Source organism: Coptis chinensis, chromosome 7 (genome assembly GCF_015680905.1).
Source record: "Coptis chinensis isolate HL-2020 chromosome 7, ASM1568090v1, whole genome shotgun sequence".
NCBI classification, from domain to species: Eukaryota; Viridiplantae; Streptophyta; class Magnoliopsida; order Ranunculales; family Ranunculaceae; genus Coptis; species Coptis chinensis.
The window spans coordinates 92168936-92182645 of NC_141462.1; the positions used below are offsets into that span (position 1 = coordinate 92168936).

The following is a 13710-nucleotide window of genomic DNA, read 5'->3' on the forward strand; positions in this document are numbered from 1 at the left end:
GATGTAACGTGGTTCGGCCAATGATACCTAATCCACAAGAGCAAATCCTTTATAAGATTGGGAAGAAAGATTGCAATCACTCTTCACAAGTCTTTTCAACACTTACTAGATCTCTCTTCTACAAATCTCTCTTTTACAAATTTTATCTCTTTGCAAGGGTTTTATCTCAATTTTAGTTGCTCTCAAAATTGGTTTTTCTTATTTCTGTGTTATACTAACATATGAGAGTATTTATATACTCCCAAGTTCCAATTTGGTTTCCTAAAAGAATTAGAAACCCAAGTCCAATAGGCAACTCCAATTGGTTTCCAAAATGAAACCATTTTCCAATACTTCACGAGGTGAGGGACCAACAACACCCCAATCCAATTATCTCAATCGGCCAAGCCAAAGGGAAAAAAAAACAAAAACTAAGAAAGAGGCCACAAAAAAGAAAATTTCATGCCAAACTCGTGACAACTCTCCCCTCCATAATCAATCTCTCCACACTTTTATACCTTCAGTAATACTATCACAAAGACCAAATAGAAGTTGAAGAAGCAATAGAAGAGATTTGATTTGCATTTTTCAACAAGTTTTGGGTTTCTGCCTGATGTATGAGATCTTTAAATGATACAAACACTTTATCTTAGTTCATAACTTGATTACTTAGAGTTGGTTAATGAAACTTCTATAGTTCTATTGTCCAATTCCTTTTAAAGCGTTTGAAGCGTAAATACCAATCATGATAAATTCTAATCCAAACTCTCAAAAAAATTGGGGTTTTATTCTGTTTGGGGAAAACTCATCAAAGAGCCTCAACTCTTTTGGATTAGTGGCTAGCTTGCTATTTTGATTAAAAACTACATAAGAAAAAAGGGAGCTACAATAGTGGGTTGTCATGGGTGTTGACTTTTGGCGGCATCCTTGTGCCATGAGTTTTTTCTGTTGCAGGATGTGTCTGTTGTGGCATTCCAGTAGAGTTAAAAAACAAAAGAAGCGACGACAATGATATGTTGTGGGTGCTGTCTTTTGGCGGGCACTCTTGTGTCGTGGTTATTGCCTTTTGGTGGCACCTTTGTACCATGGGTTTTCTTTGTTGGCGGAATGTGTGTGTTGTGGCATTTCATTATGGGTAATAAGAAAATATGAGCTACAACATTGGGATGCCGTGGGTATTACATTTCATCACTTATATTTGAAGGAAGTAAATTTTGGAAGATGAGGTATCCAAAAAAATCATTTGCGGCAACTCGTTACCATAGAATATGGGATCTCGCAGCAATCCGATGTCGTGGAATGCGAGATCTCGCGGCAACTCACTACTGTGAAACTATCGAATATGTGAGTTGTAAAAGAACATATAGGAAATAACCATTATTTTTGTACCATTTTACCAAAGGGTGTCAATCCTATAAAGGTGTAAATACTGCGACCCATTCTTTATTTAAGTTTTTCAATTTTTATTTAGTTTTCACCCTCCATTTAAAATAGTCTTGATTCGATCCCCCAAGTCTAATTAAACTGTCAAATAGTGGTGTCAAATGAGCCAGGCCGGGCTAGCCCTACCCTCATTTACCTCGAGGGCCGGGTCAGGTTGGGCCAATGCTTAAATCTCGAAGCCTTTACCCGCCCCTCAACCCTCTCGAGAGGGCTTGAAGGGATGGGCTTAAAGGCCAAACATAAGGGCCGGATACTATGTTATATATTTGATTTACAAAATAAATTTAGAAACATTAGTTAAAAATGATTAAATCGAATGCACTTCACAATTAAAACTTCAAACTACTAAAAAAACTTGTTAAAGTTGTATTAGTCAATTAAGATCAATTAAATTCATTTCATAAAATATAAAAGATATAAATATTATAATAAAATTATAAGGTTGGCAAATTTAATAGATAAACGTTCTTTTAAGTGATTTTTAGCATATTAATGCTAAAATGAAATATATTGTAAAAAAATTTATTAAAATATATGTAATAAATATTGAGGGCCTAATGAGGGCTAGTTTTAAAGGAGGGCTTAAGTTTCAAAGTCTAGGCCCTTATGCTCCCCTCAAAGGCTTGAGAGATGGGTAGGCCCAGCCTATGAATGTGTGAAGGCCTCATTTTGAGAGTTTTTTCTGCCCATGGGTCGGGTCGGGACGGACAGGCTGAAAGTTTGAGGGCCATTTTGACACCCGTACTGTCAAATAGCCTGGGTGGCTGGTCTGCACCACACGCAGGAGACAAGAACCTTGTTTGTCCCTTTTGCTGCCTGAATAGTTTACTTTGACAAGAAGCATAAAAGAAATATCTTCTAAAAAAGTAACTACAGAAATCGATCAGATGCATGCACAGTGGGTTGTTGTTATTGATTACTAGTACTTAATTGAAGATACCCCTAACTCATCCAGAGAATATTAGTGTACCGTTTAGCTCATTATCGGCATGAATCTATGACGAAAGTTCCATAAGACTTAAATTATATATACATTTGGTGCAGTTGCATGTTGCAACTATTTTACTAAAGAAAGATTCCGCTTGAAGCAGAAAACTCTCAATTTGAGTGATACAAATTTTTCCTACTTGATGAACTCACCATAGAAACCGGTCAAATTTAAACAATGTTGATTAAATGAATCTTTGGATGGGTCTAAATTGGATGAATACATTGTTCCACAAACCGAAACTGAAGTCGGAACCTGTTTGGGAAATGGTAAGTCATGTTTCCAGCTTGAAATACTTATTCCGTTCTACATCATTGAGCACACACCAGATTTTGCAAAATAAATTAGAACAAAAATTTTCATCAAGGGGATTTATGTGCGTGGCAAATAGCTAGTGAAATTCCAAGAATCAATGGAAAGCTCATTTGTGTTGAGTGAAAAAGTCAAGAAAATTATGGTTCAACATAAGTGGCAAGTGCACTGTGCGGATATTCCTTTCTTTTTCAAGTGAACAAATTTGTTCACTCTCTCAAAAAATATGTACAGTGACACCGGTGGTTAATAATTAGCACCGAAGCCTTTACCGGTTAGAACTAAAAACAACTACGCCGTGTATCAAAACCAGTGGTGGTTAGTGTTGGAATCTCTAATGAGTATTTCAAAATACTTGTGTGTTGTTTAGTCCCACATTGGTGAATCACCATTAGCAAGTGAGGTATATGAGGTGATCCTCTAGCATAAGGGCGTGCTCTTAGGGTACAAAGGCTTTTGTGTTAGGAGGGAGGACTTACCCAAAGCCACACACACGCCCGCACCGAGCCGAGTCGTTTCGGGATTGGGCTTGAACTTTTTGTCTAGTGGGTAGTGAATTACCAATTGCCTAAACTTTTTCTTTTTGAACAAGTTTCGGCTGGAGTCCCACTTCTAGTTGGATTATGTCTCATAGCTTAAGAGTTCTACTTCAACTTGGTTTTGTGAAACCGACTTGGAGAGGTGTCCTTCTCCATCTATGATAACCGATCATACTCTATATAAACACTGCTGTGTTCATAGAGAGAGATCAACACAGAACAGAGAGAGAGAGACGCAGAGAGAGAGAACTCGTGTATATCGGTCGTCTTCTTTGGCCGCCTCTATATTGAGAGAGATGTAGTCGTCTTCGCCGCCTCTATACACACCAGCGAATCCAATTCAAGAGAAAACCAGAAATCATGAATACTCTATCTGTCTTCATCCCACTTCTCATAAACAGAGATTCACACCTATTCTTCTTCTCTTCTTCCTATCACCGTTGAGAGAGAGTTATATTGTCGTTCTAGAGGGTAGTCTATTATTCTAGTGCAAAGTCAGACTCAAGTTAACCATTGAATCATGTGAGGAAGATGCCATCGTTGCCTTCTCGCACCATTGGAAGGGGCTTAAATCTTTCATTAAGGGACGACCTAATCCGCTTTGGTTATTACCTTTTATTCTCGTCCTTGTCTTCTATTGTTTTCTTTTATCTGCATACAACAATCTTAAAGAAAGATCAAGATGTCTACACCTGTTGACACCACGCCGATCAAAGAAACCAATTCTGGAGTCATGGAAGTTACTTCGTCTATTAGAGATGCCGCGACCTCTGAATGCTGCATAAAGTTACCTAATGTGTCAAAGATTGAATCCTTCAACGGTTCACACTTCAAGAGATGGAGAGAAAGGGTGTTCACAGCCCTAGATGTACTCAACTATGCAAAGTATCTCACTGATACAACACCCGTGGAGGGTTCTTGTCGCGTCTCGGTTTTCCAGACAATTGAATATTCCGATAAAAGAGCTCGATCCAAATATTCAACCGTCTAATAAACCAAGACGTGAGCAGGTTTGACTCATACGAGTCCAAACTATAACTAAAATATAAAAAAACCCCCCTTTGAACATCGCGTTCAAAGAAATTTCGACAGAGTTTCCTCTGTATTTCTAACATTTCATAAATTTACAACCTGCTCTAACCTGAAAAATCAAATAACACACTTCCATTTATCATATTAAGACCTCAACCGTAAACCCAACTACTAAAGATATTGATTCGTGGCACCGACTACTTAACCATCTCGACAAATGCCAGTTAAATCAAGTAGCTACAGCGCCCCGAAACAAATCTCATACCCCAGATCGGTCTTTCACAATTGACGCTAATCCCTGTCCTAGTTTCTAACTAATGGATTCATTATTAAAGACAATAAAGAAATACTAAATTATTACAAAACAACTTAAATGAATAAATTTATAAACAAGAAAGAGCTAAAAGAACCGCCCCGCCAATCAGAGTGCACTTCACGTTAAATTGTTCTTAATTAGCCCGTACACCTTTTCTTGTCTTATGGGAGCACCTGTGAAGATATTCCAACGCTCAACGTTGGATACGTAGTCAATATATAATAATCAACTTGAAATGAAATTGAAAACAAAAGATGAGGTTAACACATACCTTTAGCTGCTTAATACCACTTACCGTTTCCTTATTAAATCACCGTAATTATATCGATTAACATAATCTAAAAAAAAAACGTTAGCATTCAATATAATTCATACTCACAAGATTTCTATCATGCTTAACACATAGGCAATTGAATTGTACTAGAATTAACCAGTAATAAAATAACTTGAACAACCGATTTTCTTACTACAAGGGGTGGGGGTTTTCCTATGGAAGCGGCTGAGCCGGGTGGCTGCCTACGTACCCTTTTAGGGATCAAGCCAATCGTAGTTCTCCAATTCGGGTAAGGATCTATGGGAATGGATTAAGCCATTCCGATGAGGACGGCACTCCTGTTCTAATCATGTTTCTCTGTTAACAACTATTCACGGTTCCTCCGTAACTAATCACTAATTGAACCCGCTATAACTATTTACGGCTCCACCGAACTATTCAGCCTATGCAAATTATCGCACTAATACTATTTGATTTACTAATAATAACAAATATTCTCATTCTAACGCCCAACTTTGTAAGAAACTAAGAATCATATTACCAAGATATCATTAATAATATAAGCAACTTAACCCTCTATTCATCAATCTAGTGAAAACACTATCACAGACTTTAAGTAAGTCGTTAGCTAAGTACTAGAATCCTAGTTCACTATCAAGTAAGGATACCTGAATTTATCTTATGTTAAAATGCTACTAATACAGCTATAATAATACAGCTATAATACGATGATGTTAGCGTAAAACGTGAGACTTTCATATACTATCAGAAACATGATTCTATATCAACCTAACAAGCTAATAAAACTAACCAGCGCAGTGTATCCTCATCAGTACCCGATAACCATATCACTCTATAAAGTACTAAGAGTGACCTACTTCAATGTAAAGACAATTAAAATAATAACTATACCCTACTTCTATCCTGTACCCAACGTTCTTCCAAGTCGTTGTTCCTTCACCTCATGTGTTCAGCAAGCCAAGCAACAACTAAGCAAGACCGAATTAATCTATGGTTAATTAGTCCACCAGATTATATAAACCCAATAAATGGCGCTTAACCAACATCAATATCCAGAGCAACCACTTACATATTAATGAAGATTGTTACTGGCCTTGAGCGCAAGAAACTATACTTATTATCAAGTACTCACTTATTAATATCTGCTTCGACTATAACCAATCCGACCAATATGGACAAGTTAACAATTCAATGGGCGTTTTGAACCAGTTAGACATCGACTTAGTTCTTTGATGGTTTATAATGCTTTCCTCGTTCAAAGTAATTAAAGTTAGAAAAAGAGTAGGAAATTAAATAACCCCAAACAATGTAACTGAACAAGTGTCTTCATAAACGAATATAATTCGAAACCCCTTTTTTGTTTTTCCATTGCATGCAACTCTCTTTATTCATAAGATACTAAAATAACTAGCTTGATCCCTTACCTGAACTTACCTTTGATATACCTAACCTGGTGGCGCTCAAAGTGAGGGCCAGAGATCCCATATTCCAGAGAGCGATAGAGAGAGAGTCGTCCCCCAAAATCTTCAATAATCGGTAACCAGCGCATCTTTTTTTCGAAGCAGGAGGTGTTTCTGCTTATCCCCTCCATAAGCTCTCTGTCGCTCTAATAAAACGGGCCCAAACATATATAGCCCACTCCCTAATCTCCTAGGTCCACTATACTTAACAGGCCCACTAACATAAAAGGTGGCCCAATAATATAGAGCAAGCCCAATAATTATCTAAATGACCCAAATGTAATAACAAGCCCACTACAATAACCAGCCCAATATAAAAAAATAACCATCAATGAAAACCCCATATCAATTAATCAAGCCCGCCAAATGATAAATGTTCAACCTCGCCATATACGTAATTACCTAGAGTGGCACTGAACTAACACGAAAAATGTCCGGTTTACCCGTAGGTAAAATTCCGGGTCATTATAGTTCTAATGATTTCGAAAGAAATCAAGCCGTTTGGCTCAATGGGAATAAGGTATGTCGTCATGCTATTTTGAGTACCTTGTCCAATGAAATTTTGATATTTATTGTTCAAATAAGAATGCACATGATATATGGGAGAGTTTGAACAAGAAATACATAATAGAGGATCTTTGGTACTTAAATAAATATGCTATTGGGACTTTTCTAAAGTTCCATATGAGAGAGGATAGAGATGTAACGCCTCAAATCCATGATTTTCATGTGCTGATTAATGATTTGAAAACTGAGGGTATTAATTTACCCGAAACCTTTGTTGCTGGATGTTTGATTGAGAAACTCCCCGAGTCTTGGAAACACTATAAAAATAGTATGAAGCATAAGCGTAAGCAGATGACTCTTGAGGATGTGATCATTCACATTCACATAGAGGAAAAGAACAAGACTCGGGATGAGGTGTTGTCTAAGGAATTTCATTCTAAAGCCAATATCATTGAAGGTAATCCCAGCAAATCTAACAAAACCTCTAAAAAGCAGAAGTACAACAAAAATAAGAATTTCAAGGTCAAAGGCACTTCTTTTAAAAGGAGTGGTACTGGCAATGGAAATTGTTATGTTTGTGGTAAACCTGGACATAGGGCTTTTCAGTGCACACAAGAAAGACACTGATGATCCTCCCAATGCTAATCTAGTTGAGGGAGATGATATTGTTGCTGCTGTGGTGTCACAAGTGTTCATAGCCACTGGGAAGAGGAACTGGGTACTAGATTCTGGTGCCACCCGCCACGTCTGTGGTGATGTTGAAGCCTTCTCAGACTACATACTAGTGAAAGATGAAAAGGTCTATATGGGTGACTCTAGGTCTGTTCCTGTTGAAGGAACAGGCAAGGTTCTTCTGAAGTTAACTTCAGGGAAAACCCTTTCACTTAGTAATGTTCTTCATGTTCCTCAGATTCGTCAGAATCTGATTTCGTGGTCACCACTTGGGAAAAGTCAAGGTCAAGGTGACTTTTGAGAGTGACAAGTTTGTTCTGACAAAGAATGAGGGTTTTGTTGGTAAAGGTTATTGTAATAACAGTGGTCTTTTCATGTTGAATGTACTTGACAACATTATTATTAATAAGAATGAATCTGCTTCTGCTTACTTGCTTGACTCTTTTAATATATGGCATGGTAGACTAGGACATGTGAATGTTCAGTATATGAAAAGGATGAAAGCATGTGGTTTATTGTCTGATATTTCTGATTTTTCTAATGATAAATGTGAGATATGTGCTGAGACTAAAGCCACGAAGAAACCCTGCAGAACTGTGTCTAGAGATAAAACTGGATTACTAACTCTTATTCATACGGATTTGGGTGAATTCAGAAGTACCATGTCTAGAGGGGGGAAGTTTTATTATATTACATTCATAGATGACTTCTCTAGGTACACCATGGTATATTTACTTAGACACAAGCATGAGGTAGGTGAGATGTTTCTCAAGTACAAAGCTGAAGTTGAAAACCAGCTTAACTGTAAGATTAAGAGACTTCGGTCTGATAGGGGTGGAGAATATGAGTCTAACCCCTTCCAGGACTTTTGTGACAAGAGTGGCATTATTCATGAGACTACTCCACCATACTTTCCTGAGTCTAATGGAGTAGCCGAACGGAAAAACAGAACACTAAAAGAGATGATGAATGCTATGCTTGTAAGTTCTGGAGCTTCCCTGAACTTGTGGGGGGGAAGCAATCATATCTGCTTGCCATATACAGAATAGGATACCCAATAAGAAAACAGGGAATAAGACACCATATGAGTTATGGAAAGGTCATGTACCTAACCTGACATACTTAAAAATGTGGGGGTGTCTTGCTAAGGTTCTTGTGAACGAACCTAAAAAGAGAAAATTGGGACCTAGAACTGTTGATTGTATGTTCATTGGTTATGCTCATAATAGTGCTGCATATATATTTTTAGTAATAAAATCTAATATTAACCTTGTCGATGCTAACACTATTATAGAGAGTAAAAATGCTGATTTCTTTGAGAATTTGTTTCCCTTGAAAATTGGCATTGAGAGGTTGGTTGCTCCTAGTGAACAACAATCAACAGATCCTGAAATTTCTGAACAAGAAATTCGGAAGAGTAAAAGAGACAGGAAATCCACCAATTTTGGTGATGACTTTTACACATTTATTCTTGATGATGATCCTGTGACGTATAATGAGGCAATCAGTTCTCGAGATGCTCCTTTCTGGAAGGATGCTATACACTCAGAACTAGATTCGATTATAGCTAACCACACATGAGAGATAGTTGATCTACCTCCTGGGGCGAAACCTATACGTTACAAGTGGATCTTCAAAAAGAAATTGAAACTAGATGGTTCCATTGAGAAATACAAGGCTAGACTTGTAGTCAAGGGATTCTCCCAGAGAAAAAAGGCATTGACTATTTTGATACTTATGCTCCTGTAACTAGGATTTCTTCTATAAGAGTTCTAATGGCTCTAGCTGCTATTCATAATTTATTTATTCATCAAATGGATGTAAAAACTGTATTTCTGAATGGTGATCTTGATGAAGAAATATATATGATCTCGAGTGGAATGATAGTACCAGTGGAATGAGCATAAGGTATGCAAGTTAGTTAAGTCTTTATATGGGTTGAAACAAGCCAAAACAATGGCATGAAAAGTTTGACAGTGTCATGATGTCTAATGGATATCACATAAATGATGTTGATAAATGTATTTACTTTAAATCTTTTGATGTGAATACATATGTGATTATCTGTCTATATGTGGATGACATGTTAATCATGAATCCTAGCCTTGATGTTGTGAGAAACACCAAGATATTTTTATCCTCCCAATTTGAAATGAAGGATTTGGGAGAAGCTGATGTGATTCTTGGAATCAAAATCATCAGAAACTGTGATGGCTATACGCTTTCACAAGAGCATTATGTTGAGAAGTTTTTTAAGAAGTTTAACTTTTATGATAGTAAGCCCGTGGTCGACACCTTATGAGGCCAAATAGTGAACTTCAGAAAAATGCTCAACATGGTGTCCTTTCATCTAGATATGCCCAAATTATTGGTAGTCTCATGTACTTGATGAATTGCACTAGACGACATTGCTTATGCAGTTAGCGTGCTAAGCAGATACACTTATTGTCCTAGCCAGGAACATTGGAGTGTCTTAGAGAGACTAGCCAAGTACTTGAGAGGAACAATGAATTACGGCATAAAATTTAGACAAACTCCACCTGTGATAGAGGGTTATTGTGATGCAAACTGGATATCTGATTCTCATGATATCAAGTCCACTAGTGGTTATATTTTCACCCTAGGTGGAGGTGTAGTTGCTTGGAAATCTTCTAAGCAGACCTTGATAGCTCGTTCAACCATGGAGTCCGAGCTTATTGCTTTAGATAAAGCAAGTGCTGAGGCTGAGTGGCTTAGAAACCTCTTGGCGATCTTCCTATTAGTACAAAACCGCCTCCAAATTGTACCTATGCATTGATCGCCGCAATAGCAAAGGCAAAGAGCAAATTGTATAATGGGAAAAGGGCATATTAAATCGAGACTATAGTCTATAAAGCATTTCTTTGAATCTGGAGTTGTGGCTCTAGATTATGTGAGGTCGAGTTAAATTTGGCCGATCCTCCGACAAAACCACTTAACAGAGACAAGTGGTTGATACGCCGAGGGGATGGGACTTTTGCCTTAGATAGAGGGCTTACATCGACGGTAATCCCACCTATGTGATTGGAGATCCCATGAAGTAGGTTCAAAGGGAAAAACAAGTCACCCCGCCGCCCGGTATGCTATTGTCTTTCTTTGAGACGTCCCACCCTATGACTAGATAGCATTATTGTATACTTTGTATAACTTGAATAGCAATGAGAAAAGGATGAGTTATTTTACTCTTAATGGAATCCATAGTCCATTATTTTTATGAGATAGTGTATTTTAACTGCTATGTACACTTGATGGATATCCACCTACGTGAATGTAGAACTGGGTCGGTTCTTATGAGTATTCAGGCAAGTACTCTAGAGCATTCACATAACACAGGCAGCGCAAGGGCCAAAAAGCGCAACACCGCAGAACAGGCATATAATGAAAGAGCAATGTGGGTGCATGTCCTCTATTTTACTACAAGGGAATGTTGGTTCAAAGATTTTTTAATCCACCACTTTCAAGTATTATAAGACATGTTACCCTATGTTGGTTCAAGCCGAAAAGCACCAAGATCTTATGCATGGTTTTTTCGATTCTCTCTGGCATTTTGTTAACCCACTTCTTTTGTAATATCCTATTCCAAAATAGTGGGGGACTATTAGTATTTTGAAATAATGGGGGATTGTTGGAATCTCTAATGAGTATTTCAAAATACTTGTGTGTTGTTTAGTCCCACATTGGTGAATCACCATTAGCAAGTGAGGTATATGAGGTGATCCTCTAGCATAAGGGCGTGCCCTTAGGGTACAAAGGCTTTTGTGTTAGGAGGGAGGACTCACCCAAAGCCACACGCGCGCGCCCGCCCGCCCCGCACCGAGTCGCGTCGTGTCGGGTTCGGGCTTGGGCTTGGGCTGTTTGTCTAGTGGGTAGTTGGATTATGTCTCATAGCTTAAGAGTTCTACTTCAACTTGGTTTTGTGAAACCGACTTGGAGAGGTGTCCTTCTCCATCTATGATAACCGATCATACTCTATATAAACACTGCTGTGTTCATAAAGAGAGATCAACATAGAACAGAGAGAAAGAGACGTAGAGAGAGAGAACTCGTGTATACCAGAAGTCGTGCTGCTGCTGCCTCTATATCGAGAGAGACAGAAGTCGTGCTGCTGCCTCTATACACACCAGCGAATCCAATTCAAGAGAAAACCAGAAATCATGAATACTCTATCTGTCTTCATCCCACTTCTCATAAACAGAGATTCACACCTATTCTTCTTCTCTTCTTCCTGTCAGCCGCCAGAGAGAGTTATATTGCTATTCTAGAGGGTAGTCTGTTCTAGTGCAAAGTCAGACTACTGTTAACCATTGAATCCTGTGAGGAAGACGCCACTGTTGCCTTTCTGTACCATTAGAAGGGACGAAATCTTTCCTTAAGGACAGCCTAATCCGCGCCTTGGTTATTACCTTTTATTCTGTCCTTGTCTTCTATTGTTTTCTTTTATCTGCATATAACAGTTAGGTGGATAGAGTTGCAGATACATGGACCAGTATCGGAGCCTGGATTCAACTTTCAATTAGGAGTGGTGGTAGTTAAATGGGTAGAATTGGTTTGGGAGTCCAGGTGTGGTGGTTGAGCTGGTAGCTTATCAGCATGGCAAAAAATTGTATCAGATCGGAGATCCTTAATTATTGGTCAGATACATTATGGTAATTATTGGTTAGATACATTATGGCATCTCAGCTTACATTTAGTGAAAAACCAGGGTCAGAAATATAATCAAATATCTATATTATGGCAATCTGTGCTATGCACCAGTTCTTTTAAATTCTTCCACCCATTACTACAACTAGCCTTTTGGGCACGCTCGTTGAGCGTGAACTGGTAAGGTGGTTTTGAGTTATTGTTTCTATTTGAGTATTTGACGGAGGACGTTTGCTCTGGTATTTTGCAATATCGATATGTTGACATGATGACATGTGCTGGAGAACGTAGAGATAACCAAAAATTTGAATATTTAAACAAAATCTTCCTTGTGTATCTCAAATACATGGTAGCAAATTAAAGAAAATAGCGATATACATGGTAAGAGAAAAAATGACAAAGATATGTTGGTCAGAAGAGAAGGGAAGAAGCCTAAAGAACTGGATACCACTTCAAGATGGCAAATGCTCCAACCAAGTAATATGGCACATGGAGTAGCGTTCTACAGTAGAAGCACAAATTTGTATATCTTATCACCACGATCCATTATGTTAACTATTTTACTTGCCAAAGCAATGGCACCAATCCCAAATATAAGAAGCACTAAAAGCCTTGTAACTGATATACAAAATGTTGTTTTTATTCCAAGTTTACAATCATTTGGCCATTAAGCAAGCATGCTTGCAAGAATTAGGATCACTGAAGGTACGATGCACCACTCAAAATTTCTAGACTACATGTGAAGAACGATAGAGGAGCATCATATCCCAAAAATAGATCATTTAGTAGTAACAGAGATGCTATAGTTGGGGGTTGAAGGATATGTTGTATAGTCCAAACACGTTTTACGCTTTATTCAAACCTTCTGAAAGAGCCCACCAATGTTTAACAGTGGTATTTCCGAATGAGCTCATAGCTCAAAAAGCTTGGATCATCTTCACAGCACTCACCTTCCAGTGAAGATATGTTCACGTACGCCGAGAATCGAAGGTGGGCGCACTCCATGATACTCATTGAATTCTTCCAGAAGATTACGCATTTTAAAAGCTTCTTCCAGGTAATTGTCCTACCATAATTCAGTAATATTAGATTAGTTAAACAACTCATTGCTAATGAAGGTAAGTTCCAAGCACATAGGGATTACCTGGTTCATATCAATGGTCCAAGAGCTTCCCCTCGAGTAAAAATTATTGCATGGGTCCGGTTTTCGGGTTTTCCTTCCCCTATCTTAGCAGGACCGCAATTTTATACGATAGATTTCCTATTTAGAACAGAAAGGTATACATCAGTTGACATATCCGTAAGATAGTCACTCATGACATTTCATTTGCTTTGAAATATTCAATGATATGATTACGGTCAAGATTATTAATGCTTTGACCAAGAAGAAGAGTAGACCTTTCGCGACGCCACCTTCTTTCTTCAACTTCATCAATGTATGCTACTTTCGAAGAGATGGATTACTGCATGCGAAGTCAAGAACTTAGATTATGACTGAATTGAACATG

The 13710-nt window shown here is 38.1% G+C and overlaps 1 long non-coding RNA gene across 1 annotated transcript; it reads right to left on the reverse strand.

Annotated features, from left to right (window-relative positions):
• Positions 1-12794: 12794 nt before the first annotated feature.
• On the reverse strand, positions 12795-13399 carry LOC147489995 (uncharacterized). Its single transcript, XR_015203043.1, has 2 exons — positions 13347-13399; positions 12795-13268 (listed from the first exon to the last, which is right to left on the reverse strand). It is a non-coding gene; the product is annotated as an uncharacterized LOC147489995 (long non-coding RNA).
• Between the last annotated feature and the right edge of the window lie 311 nt (positions 13400-13710).